General features: G+C 44.8%; 1 protein-coding gene across 29 annotated transcripts in view; it reads left to right on the plus strand.

Annotated features, from left to right (window-relative positions):
* The first annotated feature begins 104 nt into the window (after positions 1 to 104).
* Positions 105 to 14,114, plus strand: part of NRXN3 (neurexin 3) — a 985,030-nt gene continuing 971,020 nt past the window's right edge. For 7 of the 29 annotated variants that reach the window (XM_017741703.1, XM_017741704.1, XM_017741714.1 and 4 more), the window contains exon 1: positions 271 to 294. The gene's annotated coding sequence lies outside the window, so the exon portion shown is untranslated. Of the gene's footprint in view, positions 295 to 14,114 lie in introns of all 29 variants that reach the window. The other 22 variants (XM_017741708.1, XM_017741709.1, XM_017741712.1 and 19 more) reach the window with 12 other exon arrangements.

Consider the following 14,114-nt stretch of genomic DNA (forward strand, 5'->3'; position numbering starts at 1 on the left):
AAAAGAAGACACTACGCTGAGTTACAGCAGGGATACCCTTAGAATGAGCCAGCTGTTTGACTAAAGCTTAAGGATTTCTTAAAAAAAAATGCTAACGAGAAAAGAAGAGAGGCTGAAGATGAAAGTTTTTTTCTTTAATATTTTTTGCCTCTTCCAAGTCTTCGGATCTATTACGGTAGCGCCTTTCCTCCCCGCCTTCCATTTGTTTGTATTAATGATTTAGTAGCCGTCTTGCCTGAAAACTTCCACCGTGAGTGACTGCTGTGGGTTTTCAGGCAGTCAATGACCTTAAAGGTTGGTTCAATGCTTTTTTTCGTGCAAAATGTATGTGAAATAACCGCTGTATTGTTTTATTTCTTATAGTTTCTTTCTGTAAGGAAAAAAGACACCTGCTTTATAATTTAAAAGAAAACACCATTGAGTCAGGGAGTGATGTAATTCTCCTACCTAAGGGCACCGACTCTGGTGCTTTGCAGGTGACTTGTCTTTTGCTTACTCTTAAATTTATTTTAATGGTAATCTTAATGTAGCTAGGAAATAACATATTTAACAGTGCTGTTTTAAGAATTTATTTTGTTAAAATTGAACACTTCCTATTTAAAATTATTTTTCTTCCTGATTTCTGCCCCTCCTCCCTCAAAAGAAAACAATAAAAAAGATTAGGCATGAGATCAGCGGCAGAAAAACCAAAGGATTGGGGAGGCAGAAGCGGGGCTAAAAACATTGAATCGTTTATGAAAAGCACACTTTCAGCTTTTTGCTTTTCCAAGCTCTTGTTCCACCTTTCCGTGGCCAAACTATTCAACACTTCATTGCAAATAGTTTTAAGAAATTATTTCTGCTTTTTCTAAATATTATTTGTCCCTTCTGTATTTTTTACTGCCCGTAATTGTTCTGAGATAAGCACACAGCCCTCCTAAAAAGGTGAATATTAAAATGACCGCTCACCAATACCTGCTTATTGCATATTTTGAGGGGCTATTTTTTGAGGGGGCGAACTCTTAACTAGACTGGTGAAAAGTCTAAGAGAGATGTTGTGTAGGTGAGGGAAAATTTGATCACAAAAGGTTTTGTTTGCCGTGATGATAGTCAGTTATTAATTGTAACGTTAACCAAAAAGGTGTTGCGTCTGTCACTGGTTTCATTTAAAATGGTCATCAGTGTTAGGTTGAGCAAGTTTATATAAGGGTTAGTAGTATTTTAGGGGGAGGAGGTTGCAGAGATTATTGCTCTTGGGTTTGCGACTGAACGCACTTTATCAGCTGAATGAACTGGATTATTGTATAGATATAATTTTCCAATTCTCTATCAGTTTCTTTTCAGTATTCGTCACTTTCTTAAATGTTTATCTCTCGCTGACAAAGTGCCTGGTTTTCGGGAGTAGGGAAATGCAGCTGGGGACGCTGGAAGTTTGGGGATAATGTGAGCAACAGGACTGTATTTATTTATTAAAAAAAAAACAAACCCCAAAGTTAGGAGGTGAGGATTCTCTTTCTGGAGCATTCGGGCACCTTCTGGTGGGATATGTCTCTAGGCTTTTAATTATTTATTTCACTTTTGTCCTTTCAAAAATGAAGTAGAGCGAAACCAAAATGAAACAAAGTAAAATTAGAGTAAGTGTTGAAAAATAAATAAATAAAGCAAGGGAACGGCTGGAAGCCCAATACTTGATTTCATCAACCTGGTGGCAATGGCTTCTCGATAGAAGCGATATCTGCCGATATCACCCCTGTTCCATGGCTGTAGCCTGGCCTCATTTTACTCTGCGTTTCCACTGAACATGTTGACGTGCTGCTGCTTATATAAGGAGAAGAACAAATTCAAGCAGATTAGTGCTTGGGATTTTGAGATCGGCTACCCAGATCGCGTTGTGGGTTTTTTTCCTTTCCTTGGGGGAGCTGATGGGGGAAGGCTGGAGAATGACGGGAGGGGATGAAATCGAAATGTGTGGTTGGGAGAAGATGGGGGTGATGCGGGGAGCAGCTTATTCGCATAATGTCTGCGCTGCGTCCCTTTTTCTTTTCTTTTTATAAAACCCATTATCTCTAAAAACACATTATTCTTCAGCCTGGTCTAAAAAAAAAATAGTGGGAGGGGTTATCATAGCGAGGGGGTTTGGTATGGGAGTCATTAGACCCACTGCTGCAAAACCAAGATACAGAAATCCATCTGCACCAACATTTCGGAGGGAGGGAGGGCGTAGAGAGGGGGGAAGGGATGGATTGTCTATCTTGGATTAGCGAAGTGCAGCTTTGTATTCTTCATTTTCCTCCCCATTTTCTGCCATTTTCCCCCATCCCCCCCATCCGCACACCCGCTTTCCTCCTCCCAGCCCCCACTCCCCCGAAGGTTTCTTATCCCTTGACGAGAAAATTCTGTGTTACATCCTGATGGCTCTGCGGCTTTTTTTTAGTGCATCACAACAGTGGCACGATGACCTTTACTTCATGCCACACAGATTTGGGCTCCCGGTAGGACTGTGACCGCAGCTTGGGCACACTCATACACCCATAGTCATGTACCTTGGATAGTCATTGATTTAATTTCAATTTTTGCGTGTGCATCTTTGTGTGTCTGTGTGGCTGGTAAACACTGGAAGAGGGTAAGGAACGCAGTGATTGCCAAAGGCACGTCCATCCATTTCGCCAGCCCCTCTTGCCGTTCTCTTTTCCTGAACATTGTGTCACACATCATGAGATTTTGTGCCGGGGAGGGGTGTGCCCTCTGTGGATGGCAGGGGCCTGGGGGTTGGAGGGAGTGTATGCGTACTGGGGAGGGAGAAATTGTGTGGGGGGAAATGGACCTGACAATGCTAATAACATTATTTTGGTCAAATGAACGTCTGGTGATAATGATTCAGTGTAACCATCCGTGAAATACATGCTTGCGACACACTGGAATAAAGGTTACTCCAGGGAGCTCCGTCAGAGCCAGGCATGCTCGGGGAAGTGAGCTGTCCCCTTGATAGGGGAAACAAAATTCATAAGCATCCCAGGTCCCCTCCCTTTTCAATGCCTGCTTGCATGTCCGAGCTGGAGGGCATTGCGATCGAGCGAGGAGGTGGGCTGCATTGGAGCCAGGATGAAACAAAGCATTCCCGCCTCATCCTCCCGTGCCATCCTCTCTTGCCCTCTTTGAACTTATCCGTACTGTTGATCCAGACGATAGAGGAATATCGCCATTTCCATGCAGTTCCTGCTGGAGCCTGGAGGGTGGTGAATTGAGAGGCGGAGAAAAGCTCCTTGTGTTTCTGTTGTAGGATGTGCAGGAGAGCCATGGCTTTTCAGGTCTGAGTGGAGCAGGGAAAAGGCTGGGGTGGGGGAGTGAAGGGAGCTAAGAGTCTCTCCCTCCATCCATTGTTCCCTTCCTTCTTTTCCCCAGCTAGAACACGGGGAAGGACCCAACAAGCCTCAGTGGGTGGCTGTGGTGACTGGCACGCAGGTATGAGAGAGCTGAGGCAGTGAGAGGGAAGCTTTCCCTGCGTTTCAGGATGTTCAGGACCCTCTCCAAGGCTCACAGACCTGCTCAGCACCTTCCTTCTCTGGGTGTGAAGGACTTCCTTCTTTGGTCATGGGCTGCTCACACCCAGGCCGAGGGGAGCTGTGGCAGGAAGGTGCTCCTGTGGTTCTGCTGGCTGCTACTTCTCATTTCCTCTGTGTGGCTGTGCCTACTCTGAGGTCTCCATGTTTCTGGATCTTTCCTCTTCATGAAACAATAGCAAAAGTTGAATAAATAGATCTGTCCAGAGCTACTATTGTTGTTCGCCTTTGGCTTTTCTCCTTTCTCTGACCTTGAGGTGCAGTGGTAAACTACAGCCAGGAAGATGGGGGCAGGGGTGTGTCCAGTGCCACAAATTCTTGCTGTTGGTGATGCCTGGCAAGATTCCTCTGCTCTTATGGTTTTTGCTCACCAGAGCCAATCTTGCCTCAGCTGCCCAGCTTCACCAGTAGTTACTTTTTGATCTCTCCCTGCCCTCCCTCTTACCTCAATTACTTTGGAAGTGGTTGTTGTGCTGCAGCTCCTGTGCTTGCAGGAGTCTTACCATCATACAGTATCCTCAGCTGGAAGTCCAACTCCTGGCCCTGCACAAGACACCCCAAGAATCACACCATGTGCTGAGGGTATTGTCCAAACCCTTCTTGAACTCTGTCAGGCTTGGTGCTGTGAGCACTTTCCCTGGGGAGCCTGTTCCAGTGCTCAACCAGCCTCTGGGTGAAGAACCTTTTTCTAACATCCAACCTAAACCTCCCCTGACTCAGCTTCAAGCCATTTCCTCAGGTCCCTCTGGTCACCAGAGAGAAGAGATCAGTGTCTGCTCCTCCACATGCCCTCCTGAGAAATTTGTAGACTGTGATGAGGTATCCCCTGTCTCCTACAGGAGACTGAACAGTCCAAGTGACATTAGCTGTTTCTTGTAAGGCTTGTCCTCTAGGCCCTTCACCATTTTTGTAGCCCTCCTTTCAATGCTCTCTCATACCTTTTTATCCTCCTTACATTGGGCTGCTCTCTAAGATGATGTGGTGGCCATCTGAGCAACAGGAAGAATGTATTGCAGGGCCTGTGTGCCTGCTCCATCCTGTGGACACTGCCTCCCTGGTATCTCCCTGGTACCCTGAAAGAAAAAGGTGGGCCCAGGTTTTATGGTTCCTTCTTTTCCCCAGTGATTCAAGTACTAATGTGTTCTTGTGACATGGTTAGCTTGCTTTTATGAATTATTTGTTAACAGGAAAAGTTGGAAAAAGCATTTTATTGTAGGTACATTTCAGTGATTGCAATGTGAGTTTTGTAGCTCACCCTGACTGTCACACTTTGCCCTTCCTTGAGCTTTCATAGCCAACGAAGAAGAGCATTGACATAGTGCTGGAATTTACCCTGACCCTAAATGTTTTGCATCCTTGAAGTGAGAGGGGAACTCAGTTCCTGCAGAGCATTCAGGGAGTGAGAGGTGGTGCCAGGGGTAATTTGTGGTAGCAGTGATGGTGGGTTTTAAGTCCCTGTGCAAAAAGGGAGTAAATAAACCTCCTCTGTCCCTTACTTTCTTCCCTTTCTAAGCAAGTTGCCAAGCCATCAGGTACAGGCAACTCTTTTTTTTGTTGTTAGGATTGGATTTAAACCCTCAACCTAGAGGACACCTTCAGACTGTACAAGATGGTTGGGGTCTTGTCTGGATTATTCCTGGGAAGGTAGAGTTTAGTTCCCTTTTTCTCGTATCAGCAGTGGTATTTTGGTGGATCTGCTGAACTTCTTTTTCTGCAGCCTCCTCCAGGGCTCTTTAGTGTATTTTTCTTGGGAAGCAGAGTGTGTTTTCCCCCCCCTTCCCCCAACCGATCTGTTTTCCTTTGCCCTCTCCTTAGCTCTGTGCTCTGGGCCTGTGCAGGTGGATGTCAGGATACTGGCTGAGCTGTGATATGCTGTATCAATGATAAGGACACACAGTGATCTGTCCAAGAGCAAACTGAAGGAGTCAGAGGCTTGATGATGACCAAGAGACATGGTGTGTAATTTAAAAACAAAATGCATCCAGCTTTATTTGCCCCTGCCCCCCACCAGCATGAAGAGAAGATGGGCTTTATTTTTGGACAATTGCCAAGGCAGCTGGAGCCAGAAATTACCAAATTTTGGTTAAGCTTTGAAAATTTTTGTCAGCTCTCATCTCTCCCTTATCCCCCTCTTCTAGGTAATAGCAGTCTGTCAGTCTAGCAGAGCTGGTTCTTAATTCATACAGCAAGTGGTGAGGAAGATACTTTTCATTTTGGAAACCAAGATATTAGAGGGATTGGTAACTTCTTGAAGTTCAACTTCTACATAGTCTTGGTTCAGGTTGTTTGCTTTTTCTTTTCTTTTGTTTCTCCTCACTTGGGCATAGACAATGACAATTCATGTGTAAAGGACTCTGAGAATCAGAAGTGGTGTTTTGACCAAGATATGTTCGTAGAAAGGCAGCATGGGAGAAATTTGTTCTGCCCTTCTCCTTGTCGTGGGCAATAGATGGCACTTTTAGTGGTTGATTTATACCTTTTCTAAATTTTTTTAATGGAAAAACCATGACTTTTGGTAGGGCTAGCCTGAGTATAGTTTTACTGAAGTCTAGTAGGGATAAAGTGCAGTCTCTGTAGTGATGTTCTTGAAAGGTTGAGCAATAAGACTCCTACTGGAAATACACTAGCGATGTTGGAAGATCCTGTGTTCTTCCTTAAGGGAAGGTGGGAACACAATTTCTCTTGTTACCATTCACATAAAACTGTCCTCTCTGAGCACTGTGGACAGCTCTTATGCACTGTACACTACACAGCCAGCTTGGCACAGTGCTCTGTCTGGGCTAAAGCTTTCAGCCTCTTTAGACTCTGGGCTGCTGTGGGTATCACTATGTGGCTTTTCAGAGTGTGCTGGAGGTTTGCTTACAGCTGTCAGAAGTTCAGCTCTGTCTGAAATATGGCCGCTTGCTACAGGGTGGGTTAGTCCTTCATCTGCCTTGCTTCCCCTTGTCTCAGAGCTTTCTTCTTGTTTCTCACAGCCATGTGCCTGAGTTCTCTCCCAGGCATGCTCCCCTGCCTGTTTTTTGTCTGCTGGCAGAAAGAGCGAGCTGGGGTGGTGGGAAGGGTATATCAGGGATTTGGGGGCTGTCAGTGTACTTGTAGTCTCTCAGTGGTGTGCTCAGCTCCTGTCCTTTCCAAATTCCTTTCCTCTGCCCTTGATGGTGAGGGATGGCTTATTTCAAACACAGTCTGCTTGTGTCATTCCTAGTCCTGCCGCTTGTCATCCATCACATCATGGGAACTAATTAACACTAGTAGCTTTGGATCCTGGGAATGACAGTGCTGGGATGGTAGACTCTTTCAAAGATCCTGATGTCTCCCTTCGTGACTAGGGCAGCTCAGCCCAGGAGTTTATGGACTCTGCAGTCCTTCACCGGCTGCACCAACCCTGTAGTGTGGGTGTCTGTGTATGTAGCAGGGAGGGCGCTCAAGCCCTAGGCCTGCCTCATAATGCCCTTGACAGTGCTGCAGCATCCCCTGCATCCAAGTACCTCCCAGCCGCCGGATGAGAGCCAAGGAATGGGATAGAATAATAATTGATGAGGATAGGGGGAGGTATGATGTAAACCTTTTGAAGCTGCCGGTAGCATCTCCGCTGCCTTTGGGTACATACAGCTGTGCGTAGTTCCACGATCTGCTTGTGAGTTTGACCCTGTGAGAATCCCCTGCTCATGGCAGAGCTCACTGTCCTGTTTCTGCTGTGCTTGCCGTGTTGATGGGGGGGGTCATCAGGGGAATCAGTGTGCTGTTCCTGTGGGGATGGCAGGATTAAAGATGAGGCCTCAGTCATACTGTGAGGCTACACAGGCAGCACTTGCTCCCCTTCTCCCTCTACTTTGTCTTGTCTTCTGTTGTGAACCACTTCTAAGAAGGAAAAGAGTCCTATGGGGATGGAAGGAAAGGTAACTAAGCAAGAGGATGATGTTTGCTGGCAGCCGAAGGAGGATGAGGAGAGGAATAACTTTCCAGTGGGATAAATATCTAATGGGACTGGCTGCATCTGCAGAGCAGGGAAGTGCTGGCTTTGTTTCAGTCTGCTCTTGCATCCCATTTTTTTTTTCCAATAATGTGTTAATTAAACATTGATTTCAGGGGAAAAAGGAATCTGCTTGAACTGCAGAAACTAAATGGAGTGTGGAGGAATGGGATCTGGTGACAGATTTGTGGAAGTACCTTCTATCTTCATGACCAGTCATGGAGGGAAGCTGGACAAAAATCTGTTCACCTTAAGTTTAGAGTCCTTCACTCATCTTAAGTGTGAATCTTCCTTCTGTAACTGCATGGTTTTCAACTGATATGTGTTAAAGAATTACCAGGTAGACAACAGTATTTCTTACAAAATACTTCATTTTTATTAAAAAGCAAAATGGAAGAGAGATTCTTTTCAAGGTGTTCAAGAGGCTTTCTGTCCAGTTTGACATACTTCTAATTTTCTGCTCTTATAGTTGCTGTTGTACATAGAAGTGAATCAAGTTGTGGTGCAAGTTAAGCCACCAATTGTAATGCTCTTGTTACTTGCAAATATCTGACTGACCTTCACTTACTACATGTGGATATCAATCACTGAACAGACATAAAAGGTTGTGATGTGCACTTTTTAGTATTTCCTCTTCTGGTCCTTGGAGCATTGGAAGGTGAGACAAGATTATGATATGTCCTTCCCTTGCTTGGTTGAACTCTGTTCGTTAGAAGGCTCTTCTGCCCTCTTTTTGTGCTCCCAGGTGTTAGGGATGCATAGAGAAGATAAGAGTCCTTGCTTTAGTCTGAGATCTTATCTGGAATAAACTTTTCTGCTGATGTAAGCAATATATTCTTAACAGTATTAAACAGTTTGAGTTTTTTTGACCACTGTGCTTTCTGTCTTCACTAGTTCTGGGAAGCAATGGAAAGGAGGGAATAACCTGTCTGACCTTTCTGAGCATTGCATAAGTCTGAATTAAACTGATCTCACAAAGATCCCAATCAGTTCATGCAGTAAGTGAAATAGCAGCATTGTCCTGAGAAGGAGTCTGTCCTAGCTGTTGAATTCCTTTCTGCACCATCTGCAGTATTAGTCTACAGAAGGATCTGCTGTAGCATCAGGACACGTTTGAAAAGGAACAGATTAAGCCACAGAGCAACTATTTTCTAGGAAAATTTTTGACCTGCTGATGGCTGGTGAAATCCACAAAATTACAGAATAGTTAAATTTGGAAGGGACCTCTCAAGGTCATCTGTCCAACCCTCTGCTCAGGCAGGGCCACCTAGAAATGATGACCATGTCCAGATGGCTTTTGACCATGTCCAGATGGCTCCTTTCAAGGAGGGAAACTCCACAACTTCCCTGGGCAACTTGGGCCACGGCTGAGTTAATCTCCCAATAAAAGAGTATTTCCTGATGTTCAGGCAGGACCTTCTGTGTTTCAGTTTGTGTTTGTTGCCTCTGTTCCTGTCACTGGGCATCACTGCAAAGAGCGTGGCTCTGTTACCTTTACACCCTGCCTTCAGGTAATTATGTACATTGATAAGACACTGCCCACCCCAGACACCTTTCAGAGTATTTTCTCCTTCAGACTAAACAGTCTCAGCTTTCCCAGCCTTTCCTAGTATGAGAGATGCTCATAATCTTCTTCATGACCCTTTGTTGGATTCCCTCCTTGTGTCTGTCTGTCTTGTTTTGGGGAGTCCAGAACTGCACACAGTATTCCACGTTTGGCCTCACCAGTGCTGAGAACAGGGAAGGATGGCCTTCCTCAACCTGCTGACAACATTTCTAATGCAGCCCAGGACACCATTAGCTGCCTTTTGTGCAAGGCCATGTTGTTGGCTGATATTCAGTGTGGTGTCCACCAGGAACTCAGGTCCCTTACAGAAAAGTTGCTTTTCAGCTAGGTGTTCTTCAGTGTGTACTGATCCATGACCCATGAACTTCATTACAGTGGTACTGAGTGTCAGCAGAGCAGGCAGGACGGTCCTTAAGTATTAACTTAAGAAGCAGAAGTCTGGAGTTCTTTCCCTGAATGTGTTTATCCAGTTTTTCATAACAGTCATCACTTCTGCCATTCATAGAAAATTCAAAATTATAATTTGTAAAACACTGAGTTCTTTGAAAGGAAGGCTTGATATATCTGATAATAGAATAGAATAGTTCCAGTTGGAACCAGCCTACAAGGATCAACTAGTCCAACCGCCTGACCACTTCAAGGCAGACCAAACATTAAAATATATTATTAAGGATATTGTGCAGCTGTCTCTGGGAATCATAGGGCATTCACCACCCCTCTAGGAAGCCTGGTCCAGTGTTTGGTCACCCTCTCTGTAAAGAAATGTTGCCTAATATCTGGTCTAAACCTCACCTGCTGCATCTTTGAATCATTCCTATGTGTCCTGTCACAGAATACCAGGCAAAAGAGCTCAGCACCTCCCTCCAGTTCCCTTCCTCGGGAAGCTGTAGATAGAAGTGGGCTTGCCTCTCAACCCCCTTTTTTCCAAATTAAGTAAACCCAGAGTGCTGAGCCATGCCTCAGAGGACATGTGTCCTAGCATTTCAGCAGCTTTGTCATCCTCCTCTGGATACAATCAGTTAACATCTTTTTAATTTTGGGGTGAGAGAAATTCTGGAAATTTAATTGTCCTCTTATGATGGCTGGTTGCACACTGCAATCTTTTTGTAGACCACAAAGAAATTTTAAATTCTTGATTACTTTGACTTTTTGAAGGGGAACAAAGAGAGTGCAGAAGTCCTATGGAGGGACTAAGGCCAACTTTCCTGAGGGACTCTGAATGCCTGTTAGTGCATTGAAGTCCTGGTATTAAAATCTGCCCGTTTGCCTGGTCAGCTCAAGCAGCACTTTCAAAGAGGATATGATACAATATAATTTCAGGTATATGTATTAAAAATAACTGCTGCATATCTGGGAATCAAATGCTAAGGACTTTATGGAGAAAATACAAAGAAACATTGATCCTTGATGTAATTTCATATGGGTCATTAATCAAATACCTATTGAGGGTGTATCTAATACCAGTGGACCAAAAGGCATAATTTTGTTGAGCCAGGTCTTAAGGATTTAGTTCAATATAATCAGTTTTTAAAATGTTTCACTTCTCTTCCTTTTTGGTTGATATGAGCTAATGAGTTGCTAGCAGCTCTGTTTGGTACTAGCTTGGGTCACAGAGTGATGTGGTGCTTAGGATGTTGCTGTACTTTTTTGGTAGCAGATTGTAGTTTCCTTGAGTAAATGCATTTTATGAGGCTAGAATGAGCTACTGTTTATTTATGAAGACCACTGTATCAGTGCATTGGGCTTGCATGGCCAGGTTTTGGTAGCTGGGGGCGCTGCAGGGTGGGTTCTGTGAGAAACTGCCAGAAACTTCCTCCATGTCTGGGAGAATCAATGCTGGCCGGCTCCCAGATGGATGTTCTGCTGGCTTAGGCCAAACCAGTCAGGAATGGTAGTAACTGTGATAACTGTGATAAAGTATTTAAGAAGGAAGGAAAGTTTTTTGCACAGAAGTAATTGTGGCCAGAGAAGAAAGGAAGGAGAATATGTGGCAGTAGCAACTCTGCAGATGCCAAGGTCAGCAAAGAAGGCAGGGCAGGAGGGGGTCTTGGTGCTGGAGATGAGATCCCCCTGCAGTCCATGGTGAAGACCATAGTGAGGCAGGATGTACTCCTGCAGCCCATGGAAATCCATTGCGGTGAAGAGATCCACATGCAGCCTGTGGAGGAACCCCACACTGGAGCAGGGGGATGCCTGACAGAAGGTTGTGACCCCTTGGGAAACCTGTGCTGGAACAGGCTCCTGGCAGGGGCCTGCAGATCCATGGAGAGAGGAGCCCACACTGGAGCAGGTTTGCTGGCAGGACTTGTGATCCCATGGGGGCCCATGCTGGAGCAGCCTGTTCTTGAAGTACTGAACCCCATGGAGATGGATCTGTTTTGGAGCAGTTCGTGAAGAATTGTAACCCACGAGGAGAACTCATGCTGGAGGAGTTCATGCAGGACTGTCTCCCATGGGAAGGACCCCACACTAGATCAGGGAAAGGACTCCTCTCCTTGAGGAGGGAGTAGCGGCAGAAACAACATGTGATGAACTGATCATGACCTCCATCCCCCATTTCCCTGCACTGCTGGTGGGGAGAAGGTAAAGAATTGGGAATAAAGTTAAGCCCAGGAAAGAGGAAGGGGTGTGAGGAAGGTGTTTTTAGGATTTGCTTTACTTCTCATTATCCTGCTCTGATTTTGATCGGTAATAAATTCAATTAATTTCCTCAAGTCAAGTCTGTTTTGCCTCCGTTGGTAATTGGTGAGTGATCTCTTATCTCAACTCATGAGCCTTTCTTTATATTTTCTCTGTCTGTGAAGTTGCAGAGGGGAGGGGTAGAGCGTCTTTGGTGAGTACCTGTCATCCAGCCAGGGTCAACCTGCCAGAATCAGGTAGAATGCAGAGTGAGAAGGGAGTAGTGAATCAATAAGCTTTTGATAAGACAGTAACTCTTTTTAAGAAATTTGAACACAACAGTTCTTCCTTTCATGCTCTCTTTGTTGCCAATGTGTAACATGAGGCTGGAAGGTGATCTGCTTTCTTGGCACAACATAGATACTTTGCCAATTAAACTAGAAAATGGTCTAAATTTGATAAGAAGTAATTTATTAAAGACAAATGAAAAGTACTGTACTAGGAAAGATCTACTCAAATGCCTGTATGTAAAATGGGGGATAACAAGCCAGGCAACAGAACTGCAGAAAAAGATCTGGGAGGCACTACTGTGAGTCAGAGACTGAATGTGAGTCAACAGTGTGGTGATGTTGCAAAAAAGCAAATCCCATTTTAGGGTATATTTAACAGGAACGTCACGTGTAGCACACAGGCAGTAGTTTTTCTACGCTAGCAGCCACTGCTGAAGCCATAGCAGAGCATTGCATCCAATGAGAGCAGGAAAACCAGAAACAGTGGAAGGAGATGAGAGAGCAGCCAGGGTGGCTCTCTGCAAGGAGAGGATTGGTTGGGTTGGTTTAGGCTAGAGAGCAGATTGACGAGGGAAAAGCCATCCAATATTTAAAAGCTTGTTTTAAGAAGACAGTGATTAATTGTTCTCTGTGTCCACTGGGGATAGGACAAGAAGTAATCAGCTTAATTTGTAGCAAGGAAGATGTGGAGGTAACTGCTAGGAAAAGCTTTATGAGTATTTGGAAAGTTAAGCAGGAAAACAGTGTCCTGAGGGAGGTTGTAGTGTGCTCATCACGGGAAGTTTTAAGAACAGATGAGACAGGAGACACAAAATTTTACCTAGGTTGTTTTATTATAGTTTTGACAGGTTCAGAAGGGAATGGGCTGCCTGAACTCCTGATGTCTGGTCCCAACAGCTCCTGCAGTGCCTGAGAGGCAGGCTTGTCCCCTCACTGGCAGTTGTGGTGGGAGCAGGGGGAGGCAGAGCCAGGGTGAATCACTCCCTCTGCAAATTCCCCTGCAGCACCTTCCATGCCCCTGGCACCATCCAGTTTTACAGTGCACATCCCAAAAAGACCTGAGGGATCTTGTGTGTTCAGCAGTGTTGCATTACCATCCAGCACTGTAAGCCTTTCTATTTCTGCAGATAAAAACAAGCAGAGGGCCGGCCCAACTTCCTGCATCTTCGTAAGTTACTGGAGACTTTTATCCTGGTTACTGATTAATTTACATTGGGAAGATTTGGTGAAATTACTTGGAGATGGAAAAAAAGGCTTACACTTCTGCTTTCACCTATTAGAAACTATTGCAGATTTGTATGGTGTGTCAAGTTACAAGATGATTTTTCTGTGATCTTCCATCAGATGAAATGGACAAGGGCAAAGAATTTTTCTCTCTGCAACATCTTTCTTCCAGTGTCCTCAAGTGGAGTACTGTGGATGAGGCATTGCAGGAGGTGCCTTTGCACCCAGTGGATTTGAGAAGAGCACGCCTAATGCCTGATTCAGTAGACATATACTTCAGTACTTGTGAGAGGGGCTCATGGCACTTTGAGAGGAGGGTGTTTCTTGGTGAATGGGGCTTTTCTTCCCTGAGAGTTCAGCAAAACCTTTCAGCTCCTAGCAAGTAATCTAAGACATACTATGTGGCATGCTATTGCTATCTTTTCCTGAATCTTAGATTTACACTAACAGCCTGTCTGGATCCAGTTGGGTCTAGGACTGAATTTCTGAGTATCTCCAGTGCAGAGAGCCAGTTTCCCTAGTGAACCTCAAAGAAGGAAGATTTTCCTTTTAGTTTAAAAGAACATCTGGGAATATGTGCTTGTGGAAGTTGTACAGTGTTGTGCTTGGCCGCAGTCTGTGTGCACAGTTTATAATGTAACTGTTTTCCACCATCTCACATAAACTTGTTACTTCAGGCTCTTGCCATTCTTCAGAGGGAGTAGAGGATGAAGATACTATACTCTTCTTCTTGGCACTAGAAATGAGTCAGGGTTGACACATAAAAGTAGGAGGCAACAGTTTGTGTGTAGGAAGCTTGTTCTGTCCAAAGAAAATCTATGGGTTATGTGCAGGGTGTTAGTCCCACTGCACTGCAAGGCTGGTATCTTCTTCTGAAACTGAGTTCACACACATTTGGAGCA

Source organism: Corvus brachyrhynchos, unplaced genomic scaffold (genome assembly GCF_000691975.1).
Source record: "Corvus brachyrhynchos isolate BGI_N302 unplaced genomic scaffold, ASM69197v1 scaffold115, whole genome shotgun sequence".
NCBI lineage: Eukaryota > Metazoa > Chordata > Aves > Passeriformes > Corvidae > Corvus > Corvus brachyrhynchos.